The following is a 17,497-nucleotide window of genomic DNA, read 5'->3' on the forward strand; positions in this document are numbered from 1 at the left end:
CCAGTGAAAGTGGGCTCTTTTGCTGTGTCTTGAGAAAGGAATTTTAAAGGGCACATGCATGAAGAACTTTGAACATAGCGGTAAGATCTTATTGGAGTGAAGCGAAATAATACACCCTTGGGGATGTAATGGATGGGCAGACTCTAGCAGCAGCTGCTCGGAGACTCCTAATAACCCTGCACATATTTTCTTGGTTCTTGGTCCTGAGCAAGGTGCCTTTCAAATAATCCAACCCACTTCTTGTCTTTTTCTGGGCTTGAGTTGGGCCCTCCCCTTAACCAATCCCTTTCCTGGACCCACCAGGGTTCTGTGCCCCCTATCCAATCTGATTCTTTCCCGAGGTTTTCCAAGGCTAGAGTCCACCCTTTCATGTCACCATTTTTGCTTCTACTGCACATGCCTGAATGTAGAAGCTCCTCCTCTTGCCCATCTGGACTTCTATTGTACATGTCCAAACTTTCCGTCACGTCATCTGGCTTCTACTGTACATGTGCTCAGTGGAGGAATTTCTCCTCCTCCTCCCTCCAATAATACAATACCCAGCTGGAAGCACCCCTGGGAGGCTTTCCTGCCTGCTTGTAGGATCAAGACTCTTCAGCTGTGGTCCCCTGGAGCGTGTGAATGAGTCTGTAAATGCTATAGCTTCCTACTAAATCAAGCTTAATGGAACACTGTCCTGACAACTGATGCAGCTTTCCAGGTTATTATATATTCTATTTAGCTCCTTAGTTTAGTAAGCTCAGGGCCTGATTCCCTTTGCGTCCCCTCTTTATTAATGACTAGCTAACTACCTATGCCAGTAACTGGGGAGATGAGGTGGTGTCTGGGTCTCCAGCAGACGCCCTTCTCTCCCAGGTGGACTAAATCCCCACTGATTTTCACCACCAGATGCTATGCCTGCTCTTCTTCCCATCTCTGTTGCTCTGGGCTGGGGATCTCTGTGTGGGATTGAGACCACATGCTCCTGGCGGGAGGGGGTTTTGCAGCTGACCTATCCCTCCAGCTTCTCAGCTGCTGCATCTCAGTGCAGGAGCCAGCCCTTTCTGCATCTCTACCCTTTCTACCAGCCTTTATGTGGCTTCTTCTGTAAATCCTTGGTTATAATACTTCAGTTCAGCTAGGCTTCAATTGGTTATTCAGGTTGATTGCTCTATAATTTAGCTGTAAATTTAGCTTTGGGCTGGAAGCAGGTGAGTGTAGAGTCCACCTACTCTGCAGCTCTTATAGCGGCTTCTTCGGAAACTATGAGTCACTTTTTCTTGGTGCTTTAAAAATTCCCTTTGTATGATTTTTTACGATTGATTTATAGTGTATCTCTGCATAGCCTTCTTTAAGTCCATTCTATTTAAAATCTTTTGGGCTCCATGAGTCTGAAAGTCTATTTTCTTCTACTGATCTAGGATGTTTTCAGTCATTATTTTCCTATAGAATTTTTCTGCCAATTTTCTCTTTTTTTTGTGGGGCCTCTATAATGTGTCTATGTTTTTTTATGGTATCTTATATGTCCCATGTATTTTGTTCTCTTTTTCATTCTTTATTCCTTTTTGCCTCTGACTGGATACTTTCCTATGATATCTTTAAGTTCAATGATATTTTTTCTTCTGAACATTAAGCCTGTTTTTAAAATTTCTCATGAATTTTAGTTCTTTTTGTCTTCTTCAAATCAAGAATTTGTATTGTTCTTTTTTTTATTTTTTTAAAGATTTTATTTATTTATTTTTAGAGAGGGAAGGGGGAGAGAGAGAGAGAGAGAAACATCAATGTGTGGTTGCTGGGGATTATGGCCTGCAACCCAGGCATGTACCCTGGCTGGGAATCGAACCTGGGACACTTTGGTTCCCAGCCCGCACTCCATCCACTGAGCTATGCCAGCCAGGGCTGTATTGTTCTTTTTAATAATTTTTGTCTCTAAGACTGACTATGCTTTCAGGGATCATGTCTATAGTTCATTAATAATTTGTGTCTCTTAGCTGATATGCTCATTTTGTTCATGTATTTTTTGTGTAATTTTATTTAATGTGTATCTGTTATTTTGTAAGATACTAAACTTTATTAAGACAAATATTTTTAAAAATGTTATCAGATAATTCACAGATCTACATTTCTTTAAGGTTTGTTACTGAAGGTTTATTTTCTTCTTTTTTTAAAAAAAGATTTTATTTATTTATTTTTAGACAGAAGGGAAGGGAGAGAGAAAGAGAGGGAGGGAAACATCAATTCCATGGATGTCTCTCTGGTGGCCCCCCACCAGGGACCCCTCCCACAGCCCAGTGACTGGGAATCAAACCAGTGACCCCACCTTGTTCACAGGCAGGTGCTTAGTCCACCAAACCACACCAGCCAGGGCTATTCTTTTAACTGTTCCATGTTTCCCCGGTTTTTGTATTTGTTGCAGCTTAATGCTGATGTCTGCACATGTGAAGAAACAGCTTTTTGTCACAGTCATTATAGACTTGCTTTGCCATGTAAAGAATTCCATTCACCAGCATAGCTTGACATTCTGGGAGCCCCTCTGACTTTTCTATAAATGTTTCTGTTCTGGACTTGTATGAGTATGTTTCTAATTAGAGAAATGTAGTGGTTCCTTTCTTTCTTTTTTCAGGAGCCCATAATATTTTGCTCACTCTGTTGTCTAGTGCAACACCAGGAGCCAGAATATTAGAGAAACACTCTATTCATCTTCCTCCTTCTCTGTGGAGGGACCTTAAGTTCGGAGCATTTCCATATCGAATAGAGTTATGTTAGACACAACACATCACCCACCTCTTTTCCTTTGTACTCAGCTATCCCAACAAACCTGGAAACTTGCTGAACATCCATCCAAATAAGGACTGACCATTATAGGGTTGGGGAAGGCTCCAAGGACCTCTGGACGCAGTGTAAGTAGTTGGGGGCTGCCCCTAACTTCCCTGCTTGTAACACACTGGCTGACAGCGGCAAACTGACTGATTACTGTGCACGTGGGTGCCTCTTTAAGTCAAGCTACTGGGGAACAGAAGCAAGAGTCAGGTGTTGTTAGAAGATGCTGCATGTTTTAAGTTCTCGGCTTTCCAGCAGAGTTCAGAGTCACGATTTAAGCTTAATCTATTAAAATGTAGATGTTCCCTTTGAAGTGAGCTAAAATAAGGCAATATCCTTGCCTTGCCTTGCCATGGCAGGATCTTTTGCCTGGCAAGACATGTTTCTCTTAATAAGAGACACCTGAAAGTTTTGACTGCTGGAGAAGCCTGCTACCTAAACATGGAGCACATTTAAATGGGGACTGGCCACCCCTGTGTTGGGGTGGGCTCCCTCTACCTTTATAGGCTGTGCAGGGGGTTGGGCAATGGCTGTCTGCAGGGCACCAGCTGCCAGGGAATCACCAACAAAATGTGTATCTATGCATGTGTGTATTGCCTGGGATCATGTCAACCAGGATCAAGAATAAGAGGCAGGGGTCGGGAAAGGCCAGGAGTCCCGGGCCCTGGTTTTTGCAGTTCAGTGCAGATGCCCAATGATATGCCCAAGCTACTCAAATGCACATGTTCCCTCTGAAGTGTGACCTTTGAAAAAGGTAAACATTTTTGACTTGCCAGGGCAAGGCCTTTCAGCTGGCCTCCTTGGTGCCCTCAGTAAGAGACACCTGAATATCTAGGCTGCTGGAGAAGCCTGGGACTTGACCACATAACACTTCCAAATGGGGCCTATTTCTGGGTGGGGGAAAATCTCCCACGATTCCTGGGAGTTGTGCCAGTTTTTTTAAACCACCCCTGTCTTCCCTGCCTGGAAAACACCAGCTGCCAGAGAATCGTGGATGAAATGTGAACTGTGCATGCCTGTGCTACCTTGAGTCAGGCAACCCAGGATGGAGAACAAGATGTAGATGTCAGCAGAAGCTGGGGTGTCCAGGTTATGGCTTTTCAAGCACAGTGTAGATGCCGAAATGAAATGATGAATTGATTCAAATGAGCATATTCCCATTGAAATATGAGCTAAAAATAAAGGTAACATCCTTGCCTTGTAAGGGCAGGGTATTTTTGCTGGCCTGGCATATTCATCTTAATAGAAGACACCTGGACATCTTAAATGCTAGAGACGCTTAAGATCTGACTTGGCTGAACTTCCAAATAGAAACTCTGTCTAAGTTGGGGGAGGATCTTTCCCACATGGAAGACTATGCCAGTGGTTAAGAACCATTCCAAGTGCATCCATGCTAGAGAGTGTCATGGTAAGTGAGATAAGCAGGGAAACATACAGCTTGCAGCATGTATGGCTCACCCAACCATGAATAAAGGCATCCCAATGGCTCCATGAATATTATTCTGTTTGCATGAATACCATGGACTTGCCCAGCCTTGAAAGGTCACAACACATCACCCCAGTAATTTAATATTAAAAAAAAAAAGAACCAGTTCAAGCTCCCTGCCTAGAGCTCACCAGCTATCAGAGGTTCAGAGACAGCGTGCTTACTAGACATGCATTTTATTGCCTAGGGTAAGGCTAATTGTCTCCAGTAACAAGAAGCAGGTGTGTTGAGAGCTGCCTGGGGTTCAAGGCAATGGCTCTTTTAAGTACAATACAGGGGCCGCCTAAAAAGCCTTAACCTATTCAAATGTGCATATTCCCCCTGAAGGATAAGCTAAATGAAGTTAAATGTTCTCCTGCTCAAAAACATGGCCTTTCAACTGGCCTCCCATGGTTCTCTCAGTAAAAGGTGCCTATGCCTCTTGAATGCCGGTGAAGCCTGAGAACTTGCAGGAATGCCGTGAGGTAGACTGACTATCCCCGGGGGACAGAAGGCTCCATGGACCTGTGAATGAGGTGTGAGTGCTTGGGGCCCACCCCTAAGTTACCTACTTGGAGGACACCAGCTGCCAGAGGCAAGCTGACCGGACTGACGGACTGACCGCTGCAAGTGTGGGGCTGCCTTGGGTAAGGCTAGCTGGGAACATAAACAGCAGACCTCAGGAGAGGCAGGGGGTTTCAGGCTCTGGCTTTTCTGGTACAACGCAGAGTCCTAATTAAGAGTCTTAATCTATTCAAATGTGTGTAATCCCTCTGAAGTCTGAGCTACACAGAGTTAACATCCTTGCCTCGCCAGGGCAGAGCCTTTCTGCCAGTGGGGACATGGTTCTCTTCAAAAGAGACACCTGGACAGTTTTGAGCGCTGGAGAAGCCTGAACCTAACCCAGATCATTTGAAATTGTGAACCAACCATCCCTGGGTTGGGGAACACTCCCTCCAACTTTCCAGTCTGTGCAAGTGGTTAGGGACCACCCCTAGCTTCCCACTGGGAGGCAAAGCTGCCAGGAGATCACTGTCAGAATGAGTATCACAGATGTCCATGCCACCTGGTATCATGGTAACCAGGAACAACCAGTAGGTGCTGGGAGAGGTTGGGAGTCCTAGGCTGTAGCTTTTGGAGTCCAATGCAGATGCCTACTTATAAACCCTAACCTATTCAAATGTGAATATTCAGCCTGGAGTCTGATCTAAAAGAAGGCACACATATTGAATACAGTATCTGATTTGCCAGAGTAGGGGTCCTTTTGGCTGGCCTTCCATGGCTCCCTGAATAAGAGACACCTGGATGTGTTGACTGCTGGAAAAGTCTGGGGAACTTACCACACAGCAGTGCCTGATGGGGACTGACTGTCCCTGGGTGGGAGAAAGCTCGTGCAATTTCTTGAAGCACGGTGAGATTCTGAGCACTTCCTCCAAGTCCCCTGCCTGAGGAGCACTGACAAAATATTTACTAAGCTAGCATATGCTGTTCAGGGTCTGGCAACCTAAGACCAAGAGCAAGAGGCACCTGTCAAGAGACAGGGGTTCCCAGGCCATGGCTTTTTTTAGTATAATGCAGATGCCTAAAATCCTTGATTTTTCAAATATGCCCATTCCGTTTGAAATGTGAACTAAAGCTAAACATAATATACTTGTTCTGCAAGAGCAGGGCTTTTTTTCCTGGTCGAACAGAGGTTCTCTCATAAGAGACGCATGGACGTCTTGAATGCTGAAGAAGTGTGGGACCTTACCAAACAGAATTTACAAGTGGCATGGACTACCTGTAAGTCAGGGGAGGATCCCTCCAACTTTGGAGGTTGTGCTGGTGGTTGGGAACATTTCCAGCTCCCTGACCGTGGGGCAGCAGCTACCAGCAGCTCGCTGACAGAGTGCCTACTGCACACACGTAAGCAGCCTTGTTATGTAAGGCTAACTGAGACCAGGAAAAAGCGGCAGGTCAGTTGAGAGGCCTGGGATTCATAATGCTGCCTTTCTGAGTACCAGGCAGGGGCTGCATTAACCTATTAAGCCTTAACCTATTCAAGTGTGCATGCATATTCCTCCTGAAGGCTGACCTAACTAAAGTTAAACTTTTTTTTTTCTGTGCCACAATGAGGTCCTTCAGCTATACTGCCATTGTTCTCTCAGGAAGGGACATCGGGACTTCATAAATGCTGGTGAACCCCAGAAACCTGCAGAAAAGCCATCCAAGTAGAGGCTGACTGTCCTCAGGCAGGGGAAGGTTCCAAGAACCCCAGGATGCTGTATGAGTAGTTGGGGACCACCCCTATGTCACCTGTTTGGAGGGCATCAGGTGCCAGAGGTAGGCTGAGTGAGTACTTCTCATGTGGGTGCCGCCTTGAGTCAGACTAATAGAGTCAGGTTCTCTGGGAAGCTGAGGGTTTTAAGCTCTGGATTTTCCAGTATCATGCATTTGCCAATTTAAAGTCTTAATCTATTGTAAATTGTAAATTGAAACCTACATAATTTTATTAACCAATGTCATCCTAGTAAATTCAATAAACAAAGTCAAATTAAATTAAAAAGTCTTAGTCTATTCAAATCCACACATTCCTTTTGAAATTGGAGCTGAAAAGAAGTAACTTCCTTGCTTTGCCAGGACAGAGCCTTTATACTGGCCGAGCATGATTCTGTTAATAAGAGAAACCTGGATGGTTTGACTGCTAGAAAAGCCCAGGATTTAACAAAGAAGACTTTTAAATGGGGGCTGACTAACCCTGGGTTGGGGAAAGCACCTGCCGCCTCTCTAGGCCATGCATGTGGTTGGGGACCGCACCTAATTTTCCTGCATGGACACCATCAGCTTCCAGAGAATCCCTGAGTACATGCTGCCCATACACATACCACCTGGGGTGGTGGTATCTGAGGTCAGGAAAAAGAGGCAGGTTTTGGGAGATACTAGGAGTTCCAGGCCCTGGCTTTTGGAGTCCAATGCATATGCCTAAGTATAAAGCATCACCTTTTTAAATGGGCGTACTCTCCCTAAGGTATCAGCTAAGCTGAACATATCTGCATTGCCAGTGTGGGGCCTTTTGGATGACCTGTTATGGCTTCCTCAGTAAGGGACACTTGGGCATCTGGACTGCTAAAGACAAACAGGACGTTCCTTGGAGTACTTCCAAATGAGGCCTGGCTATACATGGGATTGCGGAAGACTTCTTGCATTTCAGCAGGCTGTGTAGGTGGTTGGGGACTGCCCCTAGTTTCTCTGCCTGGAAAGCATGAGCTGCCAGAATTTCCCTAATGGTGTACTGTGCGTGTGAGTAGAGCCTTCAGTCAGGCTAACGGGGACCAAGAACTAGAGGCAAGTGTTGCGAGAGGCTGAGGTTTCTAAGCCCTGGCATTTGCAGTATAATAAGAAGCCAAGTTAAAAGCTCTGACTTACTCACATGCACACATTCCCCCTGAAGGGCTGACCTGAAATAATCAATATTTTAGCTTTTCCAGGGCAGGATCTGTGCACTGGCCTGCCATGGTTCTCTAGGCAACTGGACCTCTTGACTGCAAGAAAACTTTGAGATCTTACAGAGCAGTGTTTCAAATAAAAACTGGCTATCACTGGCGGGAGGAAAGTTCCCAGGACCTCTGGAAGTTGCAGCACAGGTTGTGGACTGCCCCTAGCTGACCTGCCTGGGGGGTGGCATCTGCCAGAGTTTTGTTGATGCTGCACAGGCACCTATTTCCCTGGGACAGAGTAACCTGGACCAAGAACAAAAGGCAACTATAGAGGTGGAAGGGGCCCATGCCTGGCTTTTCTATACAATGCAGATACTTCATTAAGAGTCCTAACATAGTTAAGGGTGCACATTCCCCCTAAAGGCTGAGCTACATAAAGTTAAATTTTTAACTTTGCCAGGGTGGGGTCTTCATCTGGCCTACCGTGGTTCCCTCAATGACAGATACTTGGACCTCCTGACTGCAGGAGAAGCCCAGGTCTTTAAAGAGCAGCATGTCCATATCATGACCAAGTATAGCACAGGGAGGGAAGGCTCCCATGACCTCTGGTGTCTGTGTGGGTCGCTAGGAACCACCCCAGCTCCCCCGGCTGAAGGGCACCAGCTGTCAGAAAATTGCCGGTGGACTGGGTACTGTGCACAGTGGATGTAGCTTTATGTAAGGCTAACAGGGACCAAGAGCAAGAGGCAGGTGCTGGGAGGAGAGGCTGGGGTTCCTAGGCCCTGGCTGTTGGAGTGAAATGAAGCAGCCAAATCAAACGTTTCAACTAGCAGACAGGTCTAAGATGGAGCCTGTGTAGGAAGATGCTGGTCTTGCCTTGTTATAGGAGCACATAGAAATATACACCTATGTGTAGAACCGTTGCTGCCGAGAGACAACTGAGGGCTGATTAAACAGCTTCTGAACAAATGAGAAGAACACCAAAAAGAGCAGGCTGGGTAACTGGGATCTCTCCGGGATCCCGGCTGCTGGTGAATGCTGTTGTTTATGTCTCCCTCCACCACCACAGGGTTGTAGCAAAGGCTTCATCCCAGTGCTCTGGCCTACCGACAAGATCACCACAGTTGTCCCCAGCCATACTGCAAAGAGCCCATTTTGGCTTTAAAACAACCAGAGTAATAGGGCAGGATCAATAGGGCTTCACAACAAGCAGCTGGCCTCCCTACTTGGAGCCACAGCAGCCGAGCAAGCCAGTGCCCTCGGTGCTGTAAGTGCCCACCTGGCTCCAACTGGCCTGACAAAACCACCCAGCACTCACAGCCTACAGAGATGCTGCTACTATGCAAGACCACCTTCTGTACAATAAATGAGAGAGAGACCTACAGAAAAGGCTGGGGAGTGGTGGGGCTCTTTGGAAACTGTGGGACTTCTCCAGGTTGGAAGGGCTGGTGAGCACTATTGTATATGTTCCTCCCCACCCAACTTGCATGGGCAGGAGCTCTATCCAGGTGCTCTGGCCTACCTGCAAGGTCACCGCAGTGTGTTCCCAGACATGTTAGTTGATCTCATTTCAGCTCTGAATCTAGGGAACAAGTAGGATCCACAGGGCATGACCAAAGCACCTGGCCTCCCCACCGGGAGCCACTCCAAGTTGCTAGGTCACTGCCCCTGATGTCATAGGCACCTACTTGGCTCCAACTGGCCTACCCAAACCACCCAGCACACACAGCATACACAGATGTCACTTCTTCAGAAGGCCACTTTTTCAAGACTGGGTGAGATACCTATTTTGTCTAATTCATAGAAACGGGGGATTACAGCTTCTGAAACCATGCAGAGTGGTTCCCAACAGCTAACAACCATATGATTTCATTCATATGTGGAATATGAAACTGAAAGCAACAAATGAACAAACAAGAAAAACGAACAAAACCTCATAGACACAGACAACAATATGGCAGTTACCAGAGGGAAGGGGGTTGGGGGTAGTAAAAGGGGTCAAATATATGGTGATAGAAGATGATTTGACCTGAGGTGGTGGTCACACAGGGCAATATGAAGATCATGTATTATAGAAACGTACACTTGAAACCTATATGATCTTATTAACCAGTGTCACACAACAAATTTAACTTAAAAAGAGATAAAATAGGAGAGTTGAATGGACCTCTGGAACAACATCAAGCACAAAAACATGTTCATTATAGTGCTCCCAGAAGAAGAGAGAATAAAAAAGAAACTTTATTTGAAGAAATAATGGCTGAAAACTTTTCTAACTTGGGAAAGGAAACGGACATACAGGTCCAAGAAATATAAATAGTTCCAATGATGAACCTAAAGAGATCAACACCAAGACATACTGTCATTACAATGGAAAAAGGTTAAAGATAAAGAAAATTTCAAAGGCAGGTAGACCAAAACAACTAGTTAAACAAAATAGTCCATAAAGCTGTCAGCTGATTTCTCAGGAGCACTGCATAGACCAGAAGGAGTGGCAGGACATAGTTAAAGTGCTGAAAGGAAAAAAACCTGCAACCTAGAATAATTTACCCATCAAGGTTATCATTCAGTATTGGAGGAGAGAAGATGGTGGATAGGGAAATGCTTTGAGACAGAAAATCTAAGTTGGAGGACTCACCCTACTCCATAGTAAACTGTAATACAAGGCTGTAGTAATTAAAACAGCATTGCAGTGGTATAAAAACAAACACATAGATCAATACAATATAACAGAGAACCCAGAAATAAATCCATGCTTACATGGTCAATTAATCTATGACAAAGAAGGTAAGAATATACAATGGGATAAAGACAGTTTCCTCCAATAACAGTATTGGGAAAACTAGACAAGTACCAGCCAAAAAATGAAAGTGACAACTCTTTTACACCATATACAAGAATACATTCAAAATGTATTACAAACTTAAATGTAAGACCCACAACCACAAAACTTCTAGGAAAAAAAAAAAACCCAGGGAGTAATTTTTCCTCATTTCTCTTCAGTGTTTTTGGGCTATGGTCTCCTCAGGCAAGGAAAACAAAAGAAAAAGGTAAACAAATGGGACTACATCAAACTAAAATGTTTTTGCACAGCAAAGAAAACCATCAATAAAATGAAAAGACAGCCTACTAAATGGGAGATTATATTCAGCAATGCTACATCGGATAAGGGGCTAATATCCAAAATTTATAAAGAACTCATACTACTCACACCAAAAATGAAACAATCTAATTAAAAAATGAGCAAGGGATGTTAAAAAATACTTCTTTAAAGAGGATCTACAGATGGCCAATACTCATAAGAAAAGATGCTCAAAATCATTAAGTGTCAGAGAAATACAAATTAAAACCACAATGAGACATCACCTCACACCTGCCAGAATGGCTACCAGTAATAAATTGACAAATGACAAAGGTTTCTGTTTATACACATCCTTGCCAATTCTTGTTGTTTGTTCATTTATTGATGATAACTCTTCTGACATGTGAGGTGGTATCTGTTGATTTTAATTTACATGTCCCTGATGATTAGTGACAAGAAACCCTTGTGCACTGTTGTTGGACTGTAACTTGGTGCAACTAATATGGAAAATAGTATGGAGCTTCCTCAAAAAATTAAAAATAAAACTGCTATATGACCCAGCGACCCCTTTATGGGTATTTGTCCAAAAAAAATCCAAAACAATTATTTGAAAAGATATAAGCCTATGTTCATTGCAGCATTATTTATAATAGTCAAAATAAGGAAGCAACCTAACTGCCCATCAATAGATGATTGTGTGAAGACAATGTGGTACATATATACAATGCAATAATACTTGGCCATAAAAATAATGAAATCCTATCACTTGCAGCAACATGGATGAATTTAGAGAGTAAAGAAAGACAAATACTACATGATTTTACAATATTTGGAATCTAGAAAACAAAAAACATACAAACAAGAAAAACTCATAGATAGAGTTTGCCTGATGGTTGGGGTTTGGGGGATGGGTGAGAAAGGAAACAGGATTAAGAAGCACAAAGTGGCAGTTACATTTTTTTTTGGTATCAAATTCTATGAGTTTCTTACATATTTTGGATATTAACCCTTTATGGCAGGGTGTCAAACTCATTTTCACCAGGGGTCACATCAGCCTTGCAGTTGCCCTCCAAGGGCTGAAATAACTTTAGGACTGTATCAAATGTAACTACTCCTTAACTGTTAAGGAGCTAAAATTACATTCGGCCCTTTGAAGGCAACCTCAAGGCTGATGAATTTGACACCCCTACTTTATGGGGTATATCATATGTATTATATGGGGTTTGGCAGAAGTAAGGCTTGGTTGAGTGTGGTTGATAGGGCATCTGAATGTCTTGCACAAGATGGACAGCAGTTTGAACACTTCACCTAAAATATCATATGGTGTGCTTGAGTATGATACTGTTATGTTACACAAATACATGCTTATGATTTTGTAATAGAAGATTTTGTGGACTTCTGGCCAAGATGGAGGCATAGGTAGATACACTGTGCCTCCTCGAACAACAAAAAGAAGGACAAGGACAACAAATTAAAAAAAAAAAAAAACAGAACTGCCAGAAAATCAACTGTATGGAAATCTGACAACCAAGGAGTTAAAGAAAGAAATATTCATCCAGACTGGTAGCAGGGGCAGAGATGGGCAGTGGGGCAGAAAGGACTCACAGCAAGGCAGTGGCTGGAGGACCCCGCAGGCAAGGTGGCGGCTGTGGCTGGTGGACTGGGTGGTCCCACATTCGCGTGCAGATAAACCAGGAGGAACTGTGGAGAGAGAACATGCAACCCAGGGCCCAGTGGCGGGGAAATAAAGCCTCAAAAACCTCTGACTGAAAAAAACCTGTGGGGGTTGAGGCAGTGGGAGAAACTCCCAGCCTAACAGAAGAGTTATGTTGGAGAGACCCAGAGGGTCCTAGAATGTACACAAGCCCACCCACTTGGGAATCAGCAACCAGAAGGGCCCAATTTGCTTGCAGGTAGTGGCAGAAGTGACTGAAAGATGGCAGAGAGATGAGTAAGCTGCATTGTTCCTCTTGGACCCCTCCCCCACATATAGCGCCACAATGTAGTGATGTGGTTGCTCTGCCCTGGCGAATACCTCAGGCTCTTCCCCTTACTACATAACAGGTGTGCCAAGACAAAAAAAAATGGTCCAAAATGAAAGAACAGATCAAAGAAGGTCAAAGCTCAGAAAAAATACAACTAAGTGATGAGAGATAGCCAACCTATCAGATGCACAGTTCAAAACACTGGTATTCAGGATGCTCACAGAATTGATTGAGTATGGTTGCAAAATAGAGGAAGAAGTGAATATCTATGCAAAGTGAAATAAAGAAAAATGTACAGGGAATAAACAGTGACGGCAAGAAAACCAGGACTCAAATAAATGGTTTGGAGTAGGAAAGAGGGATAAACATTCCACTACAACAAAATGAACAGAATTCAAAAAAAAAAATTTAGAAGAGGCTTAGTAATCCCCAGGACAACTTTAAACGTTCCAACATCCGGATCCTAGGGGTGCCAGAAGGAGCAGACGAAAGAGCAGAAATTGAAAACATAATGAAGGAGAACTTCCCCAATCTGGCAAAAGAAATAGACTTTCGTCCAGGACATCCAGGAAGCCCAGAGAGTCCCAAAGAAGTTGGACCCAAGGAAGCACACACACCAAGGCACATCATTATTACATCAGCCAAGATTAAGGCTAAGGAGAAAATCTTAAAAGCAGCAAGAGAAAAGGAGACTCTTAGTGTATAGTATGCACTTTGTCAGCAGATGGCTGGGCAGCAGGTGCCCCTTCAGGCAGGGGAGCTAGAAGCAGTCTCCAACTACCCACACAGCCACATGAGATCATGGGAGTCTTCCCCAAAGCTGGTGATATCAGTCTTTATTTGGATGTACTCCTTGATAAGATTCTGGACTTCTCCACCAGCTAAGAAGTCCAGGTTTCTTTTATTGTTGAGGGAGCTCCTGCCCCCCCAACCCACCCCTGCTCCCCATTCTCCCACCCTGCTACCACCATGAGCAGTCTCTATCCCTAACCATCCAGTAGATTTGGGGCTTTAATTGTACAGCTGCCTTGTTCCTGAAGAACCAGTGCATGGGACCCACAGTCTTTCCCAATACCTGCCTCCCAGTCTGATCTCTGTGAGTTTATTTTTGCAGAGTGGCGCATGTGTATTTGAAGTACTCATCCCACCAGTAGGCCTTCAGCAGCTGGGGCTATCAGGAAAGAAATATGAGGGCATTTTTTAAACTATCTTCATGGTTTACCGAGGTGCCAGGTAGCTCACCCAGGCAATGATTAGTTCCCATTCGGACATGCTGCCTAGTGGGGTTACAGCTTCTCCAACAGTCCAGACCTTCAGTATCCCTTATTGAGGGTAACCAGGGCCAGCCAGCCCAACTAGCCATTCTCTTGTCAGGCAAAGAATCCAGAGTTCTCCAGCTCACACCATCAAGGGGACTATCTACATTGGTAGGTTGGTGCTTTCAATTAAGGATGTGCTTTGTACCCTCAAAAGCCAGCACTAGAACCCCCAGCCTCTCAAGGTATCTTTTCTTGTCCATATCTTGGTTTCCTTTACTTATGGTGGCTCATACATACATAGTACAAACCTTGTCACTTGGCCTTGGACAGCTGGGGCTGTCCAAGCAAGAGAAGTTGGGGATGGTCCCCACTCACCCACCCGGCCACCACTGGTGGAGGGAACCCATCCATGCTTGGTGACAATGCTGCCATTTGGGTCCCAAGCTTCACCAGTAGTCAGGATATCCAGGTGTTTACTATTGGGAGGAACTGTAGTTGGCAGCTAATAGGCCTCACCCTGTCAAGGAAAGGCAGTTTGGCTTTTTCCTGCTCATACTTCAGAAGGAATATGCACGTTTGAGTATTTCTGATGGCTTTTAATTAGGCAACTGCCTTGTACCCAAAGAGCCAGTGCCTTAATTTTTGGTCCCTGTTACCCTGACCTGCGGAGGTCCGTGCATGCATAGTACATACCTTGTCAGCTGGCTTATAGAAGCCCAGGTCCTCAAGGCCAGAGGAACTTGGAGGCAGTCCTGAAACACTCCCAACAGCTTCCAGCAGCTGAGGGAAATCACCTCTCATGGTAAATAGTCAGCCACCATTTTGACATGGTGTCTTGTGAAGTCCCAGGTTTCTCTAGGAGTCAAGACATCCAACTGTTTATTATTGAGGAGAATTGGAGCCTGCCAACCTAGTGGCTTCACTTTGGCAAAACAAGGAAATAAAGTTGTTTCCCAATTCAATCTTTAGGAGGAATATGTACATTTGAGTAAGTTAGGGCTTTTAATTTTGCATCTCTCTAGCACCCAAAGAGAGAGTATCTGGAATCTCTGGCCTTTCCCCTCTCCCATTTCTTGTTCCTGGTTTCTGTTAGTCTGACCTGTGGAGGCCCACACTTGCAGAGTGCACATCCCAGTAGCCAGCCTAGGGTAGCCTCGGCTCTCCAGGCCAAAGGAGCTGAAGAGTAGTCTCCAACTACCTGCACAGCTTCCAGAGGTGGATGGAGCCCACCCCCTGACAACAGTCAGTCTCTCTTTTTGAGGTCCTGTCCAGTTGGTTCCCAAGCTTCTCCATCAGTCAAGATGTGCAAGTGGATTTAATTGAAATGAACTGTGCCTGGCCAGCCTCACAGAACCCTGCCCTAGCCAGGCAAGGCAGCTCTTCCTTTTTTCTACTCTGCCCTGCAGGGGCAATATGAATATTCACATTTGAGTTGGTTAAAGTTTGTAACTGGGCATCTGCTTTGTGCTCCCAAAATCATGTGTCTGGGACCCCCAGCCTCTTCAGACATCTTTTATTGTTCCTAAACCTCAGCTTTATTATGTGTGGTGGCCCATGTATGCACAATATGTACCCTTCCAGCAGCCAGGGGTTCTCCAGGCAAGGGGGGCTGGGTTCAGTCCCCAACCATTCTCACAGATTCTAGAGGTAGAGGGAACCTTCCCTTCCTGCCCTGTGACGGTCCCATTTGACTTGGTACAAGAAGGGAACAACTTACTGCCACAGTGAGGATGTCTAGGTGTGTTTTATTGGACAGAGCTATAGCCAGTTAGCGCAGCTAGCCTCACCCTAACAAGCAAGGCAGTTCAGGTTTTTCTAATTCAGCCTTCAGAGAGAATATGCACATGTAAGTAATTAGGCATCTGCCTTGTACACCAGGAGCCAGCGTCTGGAACGTTTGTGCTCTTCTAACACCTGCCTCATGTTCCTGGTCAGTCTGACCTGTGCCAGCCTATACATGGGCAGTACAAATCCCTTCCATTGATTTTGGCAGCCAGTGCCCTCAAGACCAGGGGATTAGGGGTTGTTGCTTTTAAAAAAAAAAAAAAAAAAAAGATTTTATTGCCCTGGCTGGCGTAGCTCAGTGGATTGAGCACGGGCTGCGAACCAGGCATGCAGGTTCGATTCCCAGTCAGGGCACATGCCTAGGTTGCAGGCCATGGCCCCCAGCAACCGCACATTGATGTTTCTCTCTCTCTCTCTCTCTCTCTCTCTCTCTCTCTCTCTCTCTCTCTCTCTCTCTCCCTTCTCCCTCCCTTCCCTCTCTAAAAAATAAATAAAGTCTAAAAAAACTTAAAAAAAGATGGCTATCTGTTTAAAAAATTTATTTATTTTTGACAGAGGTGAGGGGAAGGAGAAATAGAGGGAGAGAAACATCAATGTATGGCTGCCTCTCACACATCCCCCCCCCCCACTAGGCACCTGGCCCAACAACCAAGGCATGTGCCCTGACTGGGAATCGAACTGGTAACCCTTTAGTCATAGCCTATGTGGAATCACTGAGCTACACCAGCCAGGGCTAGGGGGTTGGTTCTTAAGATGTTATACCGCTTCCAAGGATGAAAGGAGCCTTCCTCCATCGGGTGATAGTCATCATTTGACTTTCCCCACTGCAGGGTCCCAGGCTTCTTCGCCAGTCATAATGTCCAGGTGTCTCTTATTGAAAAGAACTTGGCTGGCTAGCTTAGTCAGCTCCTTTTCTTGATCAGGAAAGGAAGTTCACAATTTTCCAGCTCAGCCTCAGGGGATATATATCCACATTTGGGGAGTTTTAGGGTCTTTTAATTTGGCATCTGCCTTGTATCCCCAGGAAGCCAGTGCCTGAGACCTCTGATTTCTCTCTACACCTGCCTCTTGTTCTTTGTGTTCTGTGAGTCTGACTGGCCATAGCATGTGCATGCACAGTACACACCCCATCAGCCATCCAAGAACAGCCTGTACCCTCAAAGCCAAGGATCTAAGGGCAGTCCCCAACCACCTTCATAGCCTCCTGAGGTGGAAGAAACCCACCCCTGGCTGATCTATCTGCCTAGCACTTCTAGTACTATGTTAGGAGTGGTGAGAGAGGGCACATTTGTCTAGTTCCTGATCTTAGAAGACAATCTTTCAACATTTAGCCATGAGCATGATGTTAGATGTGGGCTTTGTCATTATATGACCTTTCTTATGTTGGGGTTTTGAAAGTTTTTTATCATGACTTAATGTTGAATTTTGATATTTTTTGACTTATAAACTGATTTTAACCTTTAGTTCCATTAATGTAATGTATCACATTGTCTTTATCTGTGTATGTTGAATCATCTTTACATCCCAGGAATAAATCCCACTTGATCTTAGTGTAGTTACTTGTAATCGGCTATTGAATTAATTTTGCTAGTATTTTGTTGAGATTTTTTTGTCCCTGTATTCATTAGGGAGATAGGCATGTAGTTTTCTGTAGTGTACTTACATCTGTAGTATCAGGGAAATGATGGCCTTATAAATGAAATTGG

This window comes from Phyllostomus discolor, chromosome X, assembly GCF_004126475.2.
Source record: "Phyllostomus discolor isolate MPI-MPIP mPhyDis1 chromosome X, mPhyDis1.pri.v3, whole genome shotgun sequence".
Classification (NCBI taxonomy): domain Eukaryota; kingdom Metazoa; phylum Chordata; class Mammalia; order Chiroptera; family Phyllostomidae; genus Phyllostomus; species Phyllostomus discolor.